The sequence below is a fragment of the Podarcis raffonei genome, chromosome 7 (assembly GCF_027172205.1).
Source record: "Podarcis raffonei isolate rPodRaf1 chromosome 7, rPodRaf1.pri, whole genome shotgun sequence".
NCBI classification, from domain to species: Eukaryota; Metazoa; Chordata; class Lepidosauria; order Squamata; family Lacertidae; genus Podarcis; species Podarcis raffonei.
The window spans coordinates 29,869,648-29,885,920 of record NC_070608.1 but is presented as its reverse complement, the minus strand read 5'-3'; the positions used below and the strand labels follow the sequence as shown (position 1 = coordinate 29,885,920).

At 43.5% G+C, this 16,273-nt stretch overlaps 1 protein-coding gene across 8 annotated transcripts in view; it reads right to left on the bottom strand.

Moving 5' to 3' along the window:
• The window catches only part of PAG1 (phosphoprotein membrane anchor with glycosphingolipid microdomains 1), a 100,080-nt gene that overhangs the window by 11,363 nt on the left and 72,444 nt on the right, over positions 1-16,273 (bottom strand). For 3 of the 8 annotated variants that reach the window (XM_053395766.1, XM_053395768.1, XM_053395767.1), the window contains one exon: positions 11,413-11,496. The exons of 3 other annotated variants lie outside the window; for them this stretch is intronic. The gene's annotated coding sequence lies outside the window, so the exon portion shown is untranslated. The remainder of the gene's footprint in view (positions 1-11,412; positions 11,497-16,273) is intronic. 2 more of the 8 variants (XM_053395769.1, XM_053395770.1) reach the window with 1 other exon arrangement.

Below are 16,273 nucleotides of genomic sequence, written 5' to 3'. Positions count from 1 at the left end.
CCATTAATTTCAGTGCATTCAGTTGGCTAAACCCTAGAACTGGAAATAAATATATTTTAACAACTCTGGATAAAAGCAAGAAAGGGAAAAGTTGTAAGTATAACATCAATGAAGATGAATTGACACACCTATTTGTCTACTAATTTGTATTTATTGTCTATGCAACAGCCAATTTTTAAAGGTCCAGATGTCCCAGTTTGATAGTCAAACTCAGAAATACTCATTTTAAAAAGCCAAATTGTGCTGTAGTACTGTATTTATCCAGCAAAGGAGCGTTAAAAGCAAATATTCAGGTTGGGTGCTGAACCACACCATGGAAAAATGAGATATACCCATTTGAAATAGCTGCATGTTAGCCAGGGGCATCTGTGGTGATCCTGAAAAGCTTGGTAGCATTTTCATACAACGGTAGTGAAACAAATGTTCTGTTCTGTTTTTAAAAAATACAATACCTGTTTCAGGTCAGTTAAAGTTCAAGAGTGCTGGCACAATATGATCTCACTCAAAGCTTTTAGGAATATGACAAAAGTAACTGAGACTACTACACAAGTTTACAATACTACACAAGTGATTCGTTTGTCCAAAATCACTATGTATCGCCTGGATTTGCCTTCATTTGCCACATGCGTGAAGGGATTCTATGCAGTTAAAGTAGCAGTAAGAATGTGCTGCTGTTTCGATCCCAAGGTCTTGTGGTTACCTGAGCCCCGACACCCGTGCACTAAGCAATAACATGGATAACTTCCAAAGAGACAAATTAATGGAGGATAAAAGCTACCGGCCACAATGGCTACATTGTACCTTCACTGTCGGAAACAGCATGTCTCTGTATTCCAGGTGCTGGGAATCACAAGTGGAGAAAGTGCTATAGTGCTCATTTCCTGCTTTCAGGCCTCTTATAGAGGCATTTGGTTGGCTACTCTAAGAACACGTTGCTGAACTGGATGGGCCTTTTGCAGGCTCTTACATTCTTCATCTCCTGCCAACCTAGCAGTTCGAAAGCACAAAGTGCAAGTAGATAAATAGGTACTGCTCCAGCGGGAAGGTAAACAGCGTTTCCGTGCACTGCTCTGATTCGCCAGAAGCAGCTTAGTCATGCTGGCCACATGACCCTTACGCCGGCTCCCTCGGCCAATAAAGCGAGATGAGTGCTGCAACCCCAGAGTCGGCCACGACTGGACCTAACGGTCAGGGGTCCCTTTACCTTTACATTCTTCATATGGCAGAGAGTAACCTTATGACCCTACACCTCAACAAGCAGGTCTGCTCCTTTGGAAGCAGGCTCTCGCCTTGCAGATGTCCATTCGGGGGGGGGGGGCAAAGATGGCTCAGAAGTTCTAAATAACCAAGGGAACTGAAAATTCTCCATCTTTGCTATTGAAAAAAAAAGCCTTGTGGCATAAATATTAATTTGCACCAAGCTCTGCCTATTTGAAATTAACTGATCTGAAATTCATGAAGAGACAGGGATGTTTGATTTAGAGTGAGCTTCACTCCTAAGTAATTATTCTGAGCTCAAGCATACAGAATTTTCTACTCTCAAGGTAACAAAAGTTTTTAATAGTTCACAAGCTTGTTAAATTTTAAAACTAGAAGTTTGAGCAATTCTGTTAAAGAACAATTCTGTTGTGACGTTGGAGCAGTTATTGCCTGTAGATGTGCTTGTTCAACTCTTGGGCACAAGGTGGCAGCATTCAACCACTGTTCCCTTTGAGTGCTCAAAAGCAATCACATTTTTGTAGACTCCCAATGCATTGTAACACAAGCCACTTTTTGCACCTCTGATTAACATTTCACAGATATTTTAGTGCAATTTAATTGTGGCCTTTTGCACAGAGTTATGCATGTGATATTAACAAGCACGTATTTATGTCTCGAATGCAACTTGTGCACACGTAAATGCTGTTAACGCGAGAAAATCTATGTGTGAAAATGGCAGAGCTTAGCTTAACCTAGTTGACTTACAGTGGAGTCCCAGTCCAGCACTTCTACACAGGATGGTGTTAGGATATTTCCGTTCCACCTTAAAAGGGAGCAGGATGTTTGTATAACAGCCTGCGTAAGTTCCTGTCTCACAGGATGTTTATGTTGTAAGTTCGTTTCGTTTTCTGCTGTTTTGCCTGAGCAGTCAGAGCAGACGGTCATGTTTTCTCATGTTCTGACCTACGCCAAATAAAACCTGTAAATATGCTGTTCATGCTCTCATGCTTGTGCAACTTCTTGCTGTGTGAATTCTGCTGTTATAGTGTGCACTAAGCCTGAGGCTTAGTGTCGCTGAATTGCTGATATTGCCTGACTACGGGAGGTTGATGGATCGTCCGGCACCGAGCTTGGGGGCTCAGATGGACTTTATCTCCCTGGCAGTATCCCAACAACAGGTTTCGGGCCCAGATTCACGGCACTTGCAGAAGAGTAAGACAGCGACAGACTGCTGAAAGGTATGTTGGAAAAGCGAAAGCAGAGGCTTTTCTGTTTGCCGCGGAAGAGCCTTTGATGTCCGGCAAAGCTAATTGGCCTGGGAGCCGAGCCAGAGGCATCGTGATTTATGAGCTGCCGAGATAAGAAGTCTTAGAAGGCAATAAAGGCTCACGGCTCACGTAAAAAGCTGGAATGGAGTTTTTCCAAGCTTCAGAGGCCAATGAGTGCCCTAAGTTAAATCGGCACAACTATCAGACCTGGGCAAAATGGTGTGAGAGTTTGCTGCGTCAGTTTGGAGTCTGGCATACTGTATCTCAAGCCACTCCAGTTCCTCGGACAGAGAAATGGCAGGGCCAGAATTTGAAGGCCGTGGATATTATAGTCTTATCCGTCTCTCTGGAGGAAATAAAGACGCTTGCTGGAAATCTCACGGCACGTGACATGTGGGATGCTTTGAAAAAGGCCCACCAGCCAATAATCCCAGCCCAGTGTTTGAATGCATCGGAGGTCCTGGCTGTTTCCCAGAATGCTAGTGAATGCAGGGATGCTGAGGGCACCGGTTGCAAGCTGCAGGGGGAGCAGACTATAACGTCATCCCAGGCAGCATTCCAGCCTCCAGGGGGAGCCAAGGAGTCGGCAGCTGAGAGCTCAGTTTCTCGTGAGAACCAAGGTCAGAGCCTTTGCAGAGGCCGGAAGACCAGATGTAAACAGAGCAAGATGCTTGCAGGTGGCCAGGAGCGGGGGGGGGGGCAAGTTGCAAAAGCCCATGCCAGTGGAAAACAAGGCTATGTTTGCTGGCACAGCTCCACCAAAGGCTAAAGGCACGTCTGATGGCCAGGAGCAGGGGGGCAAGTTGCAAAAGCCCACGCCAGTGGAAAACACGGCTATGTTTGCTGGCACAGCTTCACCAAAGGCTAAAGGCAAGCTGCAAAAGCCCACGCTGGTGGAAAACAAGGTTTTGTTTGCCAGCAAATCTGCTTCGAAGGGGAAGGCCAGGTTTGTTATTGACTCTGCGGCCACGAGCCATCTCACCAAAGACCGCCATCTGTTTATCTCCTTCACACCTCAAGATGGAGAGGTCCAGCTGGCTGATGGAAGGACTTTGCAAGCTACAGGAGTTGGAACTGTGAAACTTGCAAGTCTGAATACGACCATCAAAGATGTACTTTTTGTTCCAGGAGCTGCGGGCAATTTGCTTAGTGTACCACAGCTGACTGGGCGTGGTTTTGAGGTTTCCTTCAAGAGGACTGTCTGTGTCATCAGAAAAGGCAAAGAGGACATTTTGCATGCAAAGTTGATGGATGGTTTGTTCTGTCTAACTTATGATGACAATGCTGTTATGTCTAATGCTGATTCTTGTTGTGTTGCACAAACTAACAAGGTTCTTCATGCAGGATGCATTCATGATGCACATCGCAGATTTTGTCACCTCTCTTGGCAAGCGCTAGCCAAGATGCCTGAGTTGGTTGAAGGTTTGGACATCAAACCTTGCAAATTTCACATGAAATGTGTATCTTGTGCAGAGAACAAGGTGAAGGTTGCTCCAAAAGGCAAGGAGTCTAGCAGGCAGGCTTCCAAACCCTACCAGCTAGTTCACGCAGACCTGGTAGGTCCTCTAGCGCCCTCTTTGGGAAGAGCAAGGTACTTCATGGTTCTAATTGATTCTTTTTCCAGGTACATTCATGTGTTTATGCTCGAGCAGAAATCGCAAGCATTTCCTAAGTTCAAGGCATTCTGTGCTTGGTTGGAGAATGCTCACGGTAAACGTATTGGTTGTCTGTTTACTGATCGAGGCGGGGAATTCACTTCTCAGCAGTTTGAAGCTTTCCTGACTGAGAAGGGAATCCAGCATGACTTGTCAACGCCTAGATCGCCATGGATGAATGGGCTTGCGGAGAGAGCAAATCAAACGTTGCTGCAAGGCATAAAAACCTTGTTGCATGATGCCAATCTCCCTGAGAAGTTTTGGGGGGAGGCTTTGGCAAATTTTGTTTATACTTTTAACAGGAGACTGTCATCACCTATTGGCTGCACTCCCTATGAGAAGATGTTTGGTAAGAAACCTAACACCAAGCACTTGAGAATCTTTGGTTCTGACATGTGGGTACACACCCCACAAAGCAACAAGCTTGGGAAGCGTGGGGCACATGGTTTGTTCATGGGGTACGAAAAAGGTGCATACAGGGTATGGATGACTAACTCTAAATCCATAAAATTCACAAGGAGTGTTGAGTACAATCCTAAGTGGGGGGGAAATGTGGGAATTTTCCAGAGTTACCCAGAGGAGGATGAAGGTGATGTGAAGAAAGCAGATCATGCTGAGAAAGCTGAGGAAACTGAGGATGATGATGATGATGATGATGATGATGATGATGATGATGATCAGAGTTCGGATTCCAGTTCAGTGGGCGGCGCTGCTGCTGCTGTCAGTGACAGTGATGACACAGCAGACTACAAGAGCGCAAAGGCCTCAGTCAGACCATCTGATGAGTCTGACAATGAACTGGAAGAACCACTGTTCACCATTGGTCACTTTTCTCCTAAGAAGGAGGAGATGAGTCCAGAAGACTTGCGTCTAGTTCGCAGGTCTGAAAGGGCGACCAAAGGCAAACCTCCAAAGAGATTTGCTGATGAGTTTGCTAAGATGGCAACTGCTGTTCTTAGTAGCTCAGAGAAGGTGTGGGAACCTTCAAGCTTCAAAGAGGTTCAGGAGTTAACCTCTAAAGATGCTGAGCCTTGGCTTAATGCCATGAAGGCTGAAGTTGATTCCTTAAACAGGAACCAGACTTGGGAACTGGTACCGGTAGTCCCAGGAATGAGACTGGTTGGCAGCAAATGGGTCTTCAAGGCCAAGACAGACCAGAATGGCAAGGTTGTCAGACACAAAGCCAGATTGGTTGCCAGAGGTTTTTCACAGGTACCAGGGCAGGATTACCACGAGACCTACTCACCCACGGTCAAATATGAGAGCATTCGGCTGATGCTCAAGATCGCTGCGGAGGAGAAACTGCATGTTTCCCATCATGACATTAATACAGCTTTTTTGTACGGGATTTTGGGGGAGGAGCTGTACATGCTTCCACCTGATGGAATGCAGATACAGAAGGGAATGGTCTGTAAACTGCGGAAATCCTTATATGGTCTCAAGCAGAGTGCCAGGTGTTGGAACACAAAACTCACTGAGACGTTGCTTTCTCTAGGTTTTCACCAGGGCAAAGCTGATCCTTGTGTGTTTGTCAAGGAGGAGGGGCAAAACAAACTGTATTGTTTATGTTTTGTTGATGATCTTCTGATGTTTTGGAAGAATCAGGCTTTTTACCAAAGCACCCTAGCTCAGCTGAAGGAGCACTTTGACATGAAGGATCTTGGTGAGGTATCCAACTATCTTTCTCTGCAGGTGGAGAGGGACCAAGCAGGTAATTTTCTGGTACACCAAACACAGAAAATTACTGATGTATTAACCAGGTTGAATTTGGTTGATGCAAACCCAGCAGACACACCGATGGTGACAGGTTACCAGGTAGATAGTACTGCTGAAGCGTTTTCTGACACAACGCTGTACAGATGCATTCTAGGCAAGTTGAATTTCATTGCTAGATGTTCGAGACCTGACATTGCTGTAAGCACTAACCTGCTTAGCAGACATGCTAACAATCCTACTGTTCAGGATTGGAAAGCACTGAAGCGCATAGCCCGGTATTTGAAAGGGACTATGCACTACAGGCTGAGGTTCACCAGTCTGAAGACTGGAGGTCTTGAAATCTTTGCAGATGCAAGTTTTGGAAGTGACACCACGGATGGTACAAGCACTTCTGGAGTATGCTACATGTACAACCACTGCCTGTTTGACTGGTTGTGCAAAAAGCAGATGACAGTTAGCCTAAGTTCCTGTGAAGCAGAACTCAATGCTCTGTCATTTTCACTCATGGATTGTGAATGGTTGATGCAACTGTTTAAGGACATTGGGGTTTCTGTGAAATGTCCTATACAAGTGTATCAAGACAATAGATCTTGTTTGGCTTTGCTGAACTCGGAGAGTTGCAAGCAAAGGACCAAGTACTTGCAGATTAAACTACATCGTGCAAGAGAGTGTATTCAGAAAGGACTCATTCAGGTGTCCTACATGCCAGGAAATGAAATTCCTGCTGATCTGTTGTCTAAGGTTGTTAACAGAGAACAACTGAAGGTTTACGCACAAAGGTTGCAATTGGGTTGAACCACAGGTACTACAGGTTACACGGAAAGGGGGAGGATGTTAGGATATTTCCGTTCCACCTTAAAAGGGAGCAGGATGTTTGTATAACAGCCTGCGTAAGTTCCTGTCTCACAGGATGTTTATGTTGTAAGTTCGTTTTGTTTTCTGCTGTTTTGCCTGAGCAGTCAGAGCAGACGGTCATGTTTTCTCATGTTCTGACCTACGCCAAATAAAACCTGTAAATATGCTGTTCATGCTCTCATGCTTGTGCAACTTCTTGCTGTGTGAATTCTGCTGTTATAGTGTGCACTAAGCCTGAGGCTTAGTGTCGCTGAATTGCTGATATTGCCTGACTACGGGAGGTTGATGGATCGTCCGGCACCGAGCTTGGGGGCTCAGATGGACTTTATCTCCCTGGCAGTATCCCAACAGATGGGGTGTTTGGTATTGTTTTATAAAACCAATATTACCTACATTTTAGTGGATTATTGTCCATATCTGATGCTTTATTTCCCCCCCCCCGGCATTTGCCATATAAGTGGACGGATTATGATAAGATGGTTAATTTGCAGATTCTGGATCTGCAGTTTTTAACACTGATGCTTACTTCTTCTCTAAAATTTCATTTTACTACCAGTACTTTACTACTTCTCTAAAATTTCATTTTACTACCAGTAACTACCCTACAGGAATGTATTGACAACTTTTAATGCTATCCAGTCTGCTCACAAATGCATATTGTTGCATGCCACCCCAGTCTACGAGCAGTGCAAGATTCCAGGGGTTCCCGGCACTTACCCAGGATTCCTTTTGGAATGAGGCATAGCAGAGATTGTGGTATCTTCATGATATATGGCTTATTTACACATATATATATCCTGAGCCTACAATGGAGGCCCTCGCAGCATTAGCCCATCAAAAGGGTCTTGTTTCTCTCATAGCTGTAGCCTTGGATTCAAATAGAAATCGAACATTGCTCTGTAGTGTTTTACAGTCATACATCGGCTCCCAAATGCCTTAGGAGTCAAAAGTTCCTGCTCCCGAACAATCAAAAACCGGGAGTGAGTGTTCCGGTTTCTGAACGTTCTTTTGGAAGCCGAACGTCTGACAGGGCTTCCACGGCTTCCGATTGGCTGCAGGAGCTTCCTGAATCCAGTCAGAAGCTGCACTTTGGAAGTCGAACATTTTAGAAGTCAAACAGACTTACAAAATGGATTCTGTTCGACTTCCGAGGTACGACTGTACTTCTAAGTTGCATCAGTTCCCCACTCTCTACTCTGGCTTTATCTGTTGAGGAAGAGGGGCTCCGTCTGGCACCGAGTTCTTTAATCCCCATCACCTCACCAAGGCTATTTCTTGGAATTAGAAAGCTTGATTAGCTTTTAACACTTCCTGGATGCAGGGAATGAAGAAGGCCAGCACCCCCTCCTCAAACACATAAAAATATAGAGATTGCTTGCATATTAATTGCCACAGCAAAGTATTAGAGCTATGATAAAAATCCTAAATATAACAAAAAGGCATTTAATACATCGAACACTATTTAGCTTGCACTTTTCACATGCAAGTAAATAAATAAATAAATATACAAGCTTACAGAGAGATCTAGATGGTGGCTGTGTGAGTCTTGGGTATCTGATTTTAGTCCATTCCTGATACCCTACAAGGGAAAGAGAATGTTTTTCCCCCAGAAGGAGTGTTTAGAGCTTGTCAAAAGGTCCACATTAGAATGTGAATTTATCTTAAGGAATGGAATTTTGCTGGCTGTTTTGCTTCTTATTATTTTGGACTAACTTAACAATAATACTTGACTCCAGTGGAAGCTGCGAAGTCATAAGCATTCCACACTTACATCTTTCAAAGCTAGTGTCATTGTGATTATCTGATCTTGAGAGAAGCTTGCTCTCACACTGAAGGAAAGCCTTGCTTCAACCCAACACACCACTGTTTCTGCCCTGTCAAAATATGAAAAAACTGTACTGCAAAAGGATAATGTTTTTTTAATATGTGTCAGGAAAATCCATACAAAGGAAGGACTCCACCATCAAGCCACAGATAAGCATAAGAGATGTGCTAAAAGAGGATCAGTCAGTCCAAAAGATTATTGCAAAAAGCATGCATGAGATAATCAGAGATGCAGATGCGCTCAAGCTGTCAAAGCTCAGTTTTAACACCTTTTCTGTTTATTAGGGTGTTGCCGTTATTTCTAATCCAATTTACAATGTTCAGTGAACATGTGTGAACTGTAGCTACAAAGATGCTATAAATTCCTTCTTTTTCAACACCCCCTTGCTTGATACCAAGGTAAATGAGGCGCGTATGCATAGCCAATTACATTGAATATGGGTATGTGAACACATATGCACACAGACATATACTTTTCAAATGCAAACATGCTGGTAGGTTACCATCCTTTCATTTTTATCTTTTTCAAGGAACACACAATCAGAGATTTGCTTTTTATTTCTTTTTGAATATGTATTTGGGTCTCCAGGAAAAATAAAGCTGATCATTAATAGTCATTTAAATAAGAACAAATGGTGCCCTTTTCTTATTTAGCCTCTTTAGTTATTTTATCATCCAACAATCTGTTTCAGACAAGGAATTTCCTCTTGTTGCCTCAAATTCCTAAATTATCCCTTTGACCTCTGCAACCTGGTACATATTCTTATCATTCCATTGGATTTGCCCTCCCCTCTTGAAGATTTCTGGCAGCTAAGCTCAGAGCTCTTTCCTGTGTCCATTTGTCACGGATGAACTTTGTTCCACCTTTGACAGTGTCAATCAGTCCCTTCTCATGCTCTGAGACATTTTGCTTTTGGAGAATTGTTTGATTTCTTCCCCATTCTCCTCCCTTTCCTCTTGCTTCTCTGGGTGCCATTAGGCAGGACTTCTGGTCCTTGTTGCACCCCAAGATCTCTCTTTTTAGGACTTCCCCTCCATATCCCTCTGCTTCTCCTTCAGGGCAGCCGCTTTCTTGTCTACACTGGAAATCCAGTCTCATGACTGCCAGGCATACACTTCTGCACTGGAAGTACAAAATGTCCTCATCAGATTCCATTAGTCCTGAGAGAGCACTTCAAATGCCACCCATTTTACCACTATCTCCTTATAGCTCAACTGAAAATCCCAACCTTTGCCCCTCAAATATCCTTCGACTGTTGCATTGCCTGACAGACCCACCAGGGATAGTGCAAGATTTATTGTTGCCCGAAACAGAATTGCCACTGCTTTTTCTCCAAACCCTGCCTCTGTGTACTGACCTCCCCCTCATTTGCTTCTGCCCCCCCATACAGAAGTGTCTCAAGTCCTGGGTCTCCAAACCGACAGTCCCCCACTCTGAGGAAAGACCCTAGGAAATGCAGGGTCCCTAAGTAGTTGAGATGTTCTGGGAGAGATTTCAGCCACCCTACCCAGACAGAATACAGTGGTGCCTCAGGTTACATACGCTTCAGGTTACATACACTTCAGGTTACAGACTCCGCTAACCCAGAAATAGTACCTCGGGTTAAGAACTTTGCTTCAGGATGAGAACAGAAATTGCGCTGTGGTGGCAGCGCGGGGCCCCATTAGCTAAAGTGGTGCTTCAGGTTAAGAACAGTTTCAGGTTAAGAACCGACCTCCAGAACGAATTAAGTACTTAACTTGAGGTACCACTGTATATATAAAGTTGTGCAGATTGTAACCTGCATTTTATTACATACATTGCTTAAAGAGAGTTTTCTGATGAAGGTGTCTACGGCTTTTTGCCAAATAAAAAGAAACCTATTTGACCATATTTCAACACAGAAAAGAAAGGCCATGGGTCCACGCAAGGTCTCCTGTGCTCTGAAAACTAGACCTTATGTTTCATCCTGAGCTCATCATGACTTCAAAACTATTGACCTGCAAAGCTGTAGACAGAAAAAATCCAAACTGCTTGCTGCCCCAACTGAGGCTCTCTGAAGCAGCAGAGCTACCACCCCATTTGCAGCCCGCCCACCCACAAAGGTGGTTGCAAAAAGTTGGAGGTAGACAGACTGGGCCCAATCCCTGGGACACCTGCAGTTTAAATAAGGAAATAAACAATTGAGCCCCACTCAGGCCTGATGATGGCTGCGAGAGCACCTCAGGATACAGAAGACCATTGGCCAGCTCAGCCCCACCCTTGGAGCAACCTAATTTGGGAACTTTCATCAGGCTCTGCTGGCAGGTATGTCCCATTTGGTGGGTGGAAGGGTGGGGTCTACATCCCAGCAGAGGGATGCAAGTGTTACTCTGACAGCAGCCAAGAGGAGGCTGCAAAGCGAGTGGAGGGATGTGCCCACACAATTGAAACCCCCCACAGTCTGGCATAAGGCGAACTTGGATTGCAGCCTGAGTTAGCCACGCTTCAGATGGAAATTAAATGGAACAGTAGTTCAAATTGCACAGCACCTATCTTGCATGCCAAGGGAACCTAAAAATTGATAGCAGAGGCATCACGGAAGTGTTCATGAATAGTAATAAGGTGATGCGTTGTTTCCTATGGGCTTCACTAACTACTTAATTAATGTCTATACTGTGGTACTTAGGGAATGCAGCCTTACCTAATAAATGACCACAGCATACATTATTGCCTAATTATGGTATATCATTCTCTCTCTCTCTCTCTCTCTCTCTCTCTCACACACACACACACACACACACACACACACATGAGTTTCAGGAATGTAATTACAGTGCTTATGCATTAAGAGCTTACTGATGCAATCCCTGCCTCCCCTAGTTCCAAATTCTCAATGGTTTCCTGGATATAATATACAGCCATGATCACTTACACTTAAAGAATTCAATTGTTTAGACCTCCACCAGGATTAGAAAAGGGTGATCCGAGCTTGGAATATGTGAGCTTTGGCATCTGCCTGTCAAAGAGAGAGAGAGAGAAAAAAACCCATATAATTTTTAACATATAACAATAATTTTAACATTGCATATGTCATGTACTTTGTGAATTTGCGTGCAATGACTTTTGACATACTATATTTGGTTTTTTAGTTTGTTTTTATTGGAGTGATGTAATTCCAAAATGTATCTGCAAGCGGTATATGGCAAAATTTCAATTAAAATGGTTTCAAACAAGAAAAAGAAAAGAAACAGCTGAGGATTGATTTCCTAGCAAGAAGGTAAACTGTATTCTGGAGTCCGGCAATCAAACCAGTCATAAAAGCAGAATGAATTTGGAAGCATTTTTTTCACCCTCACATTTACTTATTTTTTGACACACGGTGTAAGGCCAGTGCCACTTAGGCAGGGAAAATACACGCTGATAGCTTTTTAGCTTGATGTATGTGTGGAGAAGCAATAAAAAGCCCAGAAATTAAAGCTCTCTTCATGAAATGCGTTTTTCAGTTGTGACACCATAAATTTGTGACAGCTGACAGTTCCAAGAGAGGCAGAGCTAATTCAATTTTAAAAACGTTGTTTGCAGAAGCACTTTGACTGTACATAATTTTACCTTGCTAATTAAAGCAGTTGAAAAGGCTTTTAATGTGTCAGTGCTCCAGCCCTTGCTGTCCTTGACAATATTTTTCACTTCATCTTGACTACAGATGCCATCCATTCTCAAGATTGCATCTGTTTCTCTGACCAATTTCCCCATTTCCCCCTTGGGACATCTCATGCCAGTAGACACAGCATAGTCTTGGGCAGTTTCCTAGAGGAAACTGAGTAATACCTGTAGCTTCCTTAAGCTGTTAGAATACTTTTGGGGAAAGTGTCTGTATATGAGCAGAACAACTGAAACACTCACCACACCAGGCGTCTTAGAATAATAATAGAATTGTAGAGTTGGAAGGGACCCTGAGGATCATTTAGTCCAGCCCCAATGCAGGGATCGCAGCTAAAGCACCTATGACAGATGGCCATGCAACCACTGCTTAAAAACCTCCAAGGAAGGAGAGTCCACAACCTCTAGAAGGAGTCTGATCCACTGTTGAACAGTTCTTACTGTCGGAAAGTTCTTCCTGATGTTTAGTCAGAATCTCCTTTCTTGTAACTTGAAGCCATTGGTTCAAGTCCTCCCCTCCAGCTTGTTCACTCTTTCATGTGACAGCCCTTGAGATATTTGAAGATGGATATCATATCTCCTCTCAGACTCCTCTTTTCTAGGCTAAACATACCCTGCTCCTTCAACTGCTCTTCATAAGGTTTGGCTTCCAGACCCTTTATCACCTTAGTTGCCCTCCTCTGCACACATTCCATCTTGTCAACATGCTTCTTAAGTTATGGTGCCCAGAATTGGACATAGTATTCCAGGTGTGGTCTGGCCAAAGCAGAACAGAGTAGTACTATTACTATTACAGTGGTACCTCGGGTTACAGACGCTTCAGGTTACAGACTCCGCTAACCCAGAAATGGTACCTTGGGTTAAGAACTTTGCTTCAGGATGAGAACAGAAATCGCGCAGCAGGTGCGCGGCGGCAGCAGGAGGCCCCATTAGCTAAAGTGGTGCTATAGGTTAAGAACAATTTCAGGTTAAGAACGGACCTCCGGAACAGATTAAGTTCTTAACCCAAGGTACCACTGTACTGATCTGGAGACTATACTTCTGTTGATGCAGCCTAGAATAGCATTAGCTTTTTTTGCTGCTGCATCACACTGTTGACTCATGTTAAGCTTATGGTCCACTAAGACCCCTAGATCGTTTTCACATGTACTACTAGTATATCAGGTGTCCTCCATCTTATATTTGTGCATCTAGTTCTTCCTGCCTAAGTGTAGAACCTTATATTTGTCCCTATTCAAACTCATTTTGTTAGTTTGGGCAGAATTCTCCAATCTGTTAAGGTCCTCTTGAATCCCGATTCTGTCTTTAGTGGCATTAGCTATCCCTCCCACTTTGGTGTCTTCTGCAAATGTGATGAGCATCCCCTCAATTCCTTCATCAAAGCCGTTTATAAAGATGTTGAACAACAACATCTGAATTACAAACAGATGGAATTTAAAGAAACAAAAGACTAAGAAATTGCATTTAATCCCTCCATATGTTGCTGGACTACAGCTTCATTCATCCCTGATAGTTGGCCAGAATGGCTGGGTTTAAGTATTCCAATACTTAGAAAAACAAACAACTGAAGATTTCAATTCTTATGAACTCAGCACAACTGAAAGCAGCAGTTTACAATCACTTCAGGTATTCTTCCAGATGCATTTTGAAACACATTGCTTTCCGCTAGCATATGCATGTCACAGGTACATTATGACTTGTTTTTCTTCTGGAACACCCATTTATAATAAATAAAACACAAACTGAATTTGTGTTAAACTGTTTAAATTTGCACTATGTTCCTTCCTCCTGCACAAGCAGAAATATAAAATCACATATTCTGCCCAAGGCACTGAAGCAATGAGAGCTATCCCATGGCCCTCGGAGACTCATTTTAAATTAGTAGGTTTCCTTTCCCTTTAATCTGGCAGGATAAATATAATTGTAATCTGCTACTAATAATCTACTACTAATAATCTGCTACTAATATAATATTGGAAATCTTCACAGCTAAAGCATCACTCCTTCCAAACATAACGGGGTAACTTTTCTTAATAATTATGAAGAGGGGACATGGAGAGACTTTTCATAACATTTTGCATGGCAAGTGAGTTTCCAAATCTGATAAACCCAAAATAGCAGCCACACACATATCCTGTCATACTTTCTTAGAAGCTGATCGAATCTTACATGGAACTGCACTTAAGACTTCTGTTTGGATAAGGTCTCCTGATAAGTATGCACATCACCAAGTAATATATCATATGCTAGCTCACAGTCAGACTCACATGGCCCAAGATGAGAAGGGTCTGGAATTTTGCAATCAAACATTTAAGAGATATCCCCACAAAACTTGAGGGAGGAAAAAGGAAGATGCTGGTTTACACAGAATGTATAAAGAACTACTTGAATTACTAGGCATAGTGGCTGTGTTCTACCTCCACTATACCAGTTGTTGAATCATAGGTGAGCAGAGTGCTGCTTAGCTCATGTCCTGCTTGCGGACTTCCCAAGTGTGTCTGATTGGCTACTGTGAAAACAGAATGCTGGATGAGATGAGCCATTGGCCTGATTCAGCAGGCTGTTCTTATTATGGTCTTACCTTCTTATGTTAACCTTTTCTCAGTATGGTTGAGAAGCTCTACCAAGCTTGGTCCTTTTAGACTAGCTCAGGGAGTGCACAGCTTGCATTATACAGATCTTTTTCGACTGCCTAGTACCCAATATTTTGACAAAAGTTAGAGGACACTCTCTCAAGTGTATCACAACTCACATAACCTGCTAGCAGAAGATCCTGCCCAAAGTCTGAGATGCAACAGGAAACTTACAGAAACAACAACAAAACTTTATTAGCAAAGCCAACAGGCCACAGCTGTACAAGAGTTAAAAGTAAAAATAGAGATAAAAGGAGGAAAGGAACAGGCAAAAGATGGTCCGTCGGATGAACAAGTCTGTCACTCAGATGGTGGCCCTCAATTTCGCGGCTCTCTCGATGTACCTCGCGACCTTCTCTGTTATCTGACTTTCCGTATCAGATAATAGAAAATACAGTGTAATGTCTGATGAACGGCCGGGGTTGGAGAGAATGAGTGGAGTAATAATCTCATTCCTTAGGTCTTTGTAGAGGGGGCAAGAAAGAAGGACGTGAGACACTGTTTCCGTGTTACCATCTCCACATGGGCAGAGTCGTTTTTCAAATGGAGTCTTTTGGTAACGACCTTCGAGTACAGCAGAGGGAAGAACATCCCATCTAGCCAATGTAAAGGCACGTCTGTATTTCGGGATGGTTAGTTTAGACAAGTATGAAGCTGGAGAGTCAAAATGAGAAGGGGGAAAGTAGGTATACCATGGGCACAGTTTCTTTAAGATGGTCAGGTTGTTTTGTCGTTCGATGTCTTTCAGGCGCTGGCCTATTAGACTCTTTGCTTTGATGAGGCCCATTGATAATAGGGACTGTGAGTGCAGACCGCATGTAAGGAGTTTTTGATGCACGGTTTTGAACCACTTGCTTTTGTGAGAGTCTTGCATTACTAAAGGCAGTAGACCAGGTGGATTCAGATTAAGACGAAGCCAATAGTTGAATGTTCTCTGCCAAGTCCGAGTTTCCACAGATGGAAGGCAGGCCTCGAGTCTTAATGCTGCGTTGGGAACACAGGGGGGGACACCGAGAATCTGCCTTAGAAATTTAGACTGAACAGACTCAAGACTGGAGCAGTGGTTCCCCGTCCAGATTTGGGCCCCATACAGTAACTGCGCCAGAGGTTTTGCTTGATAAACTTCAAGGGCTGCTGGGATGTATCTGCCCCCCTTCGTGTAGAAGAAGCGGGACAGCATCTTGATACTTTGAGCTGCTTTTTCTTTGGCACATTTTTGATGGACATCCCAGGACCCAGTCGACTGGAAAACGATACCCAGATATTTGAAGGCTTTGACTTGTTCAATTGTCTGGTTATCCATCCTCCAGCTATACTGTCTGTGTTTCCTTGCAAAAACCATAGTTTTGGTTTTCTGATAGTTTATTGCAAGTTGCTCTCTCCTACAGTATGCTGAGAATTCACCTATGAGCCTATTTAAGCCTATTCTTGTTCGGGATAGGAGTATCGCATCGTCAGCGTACAAAAGCACTGATATTGCTTTGTCAGCCAGTTTGGGGG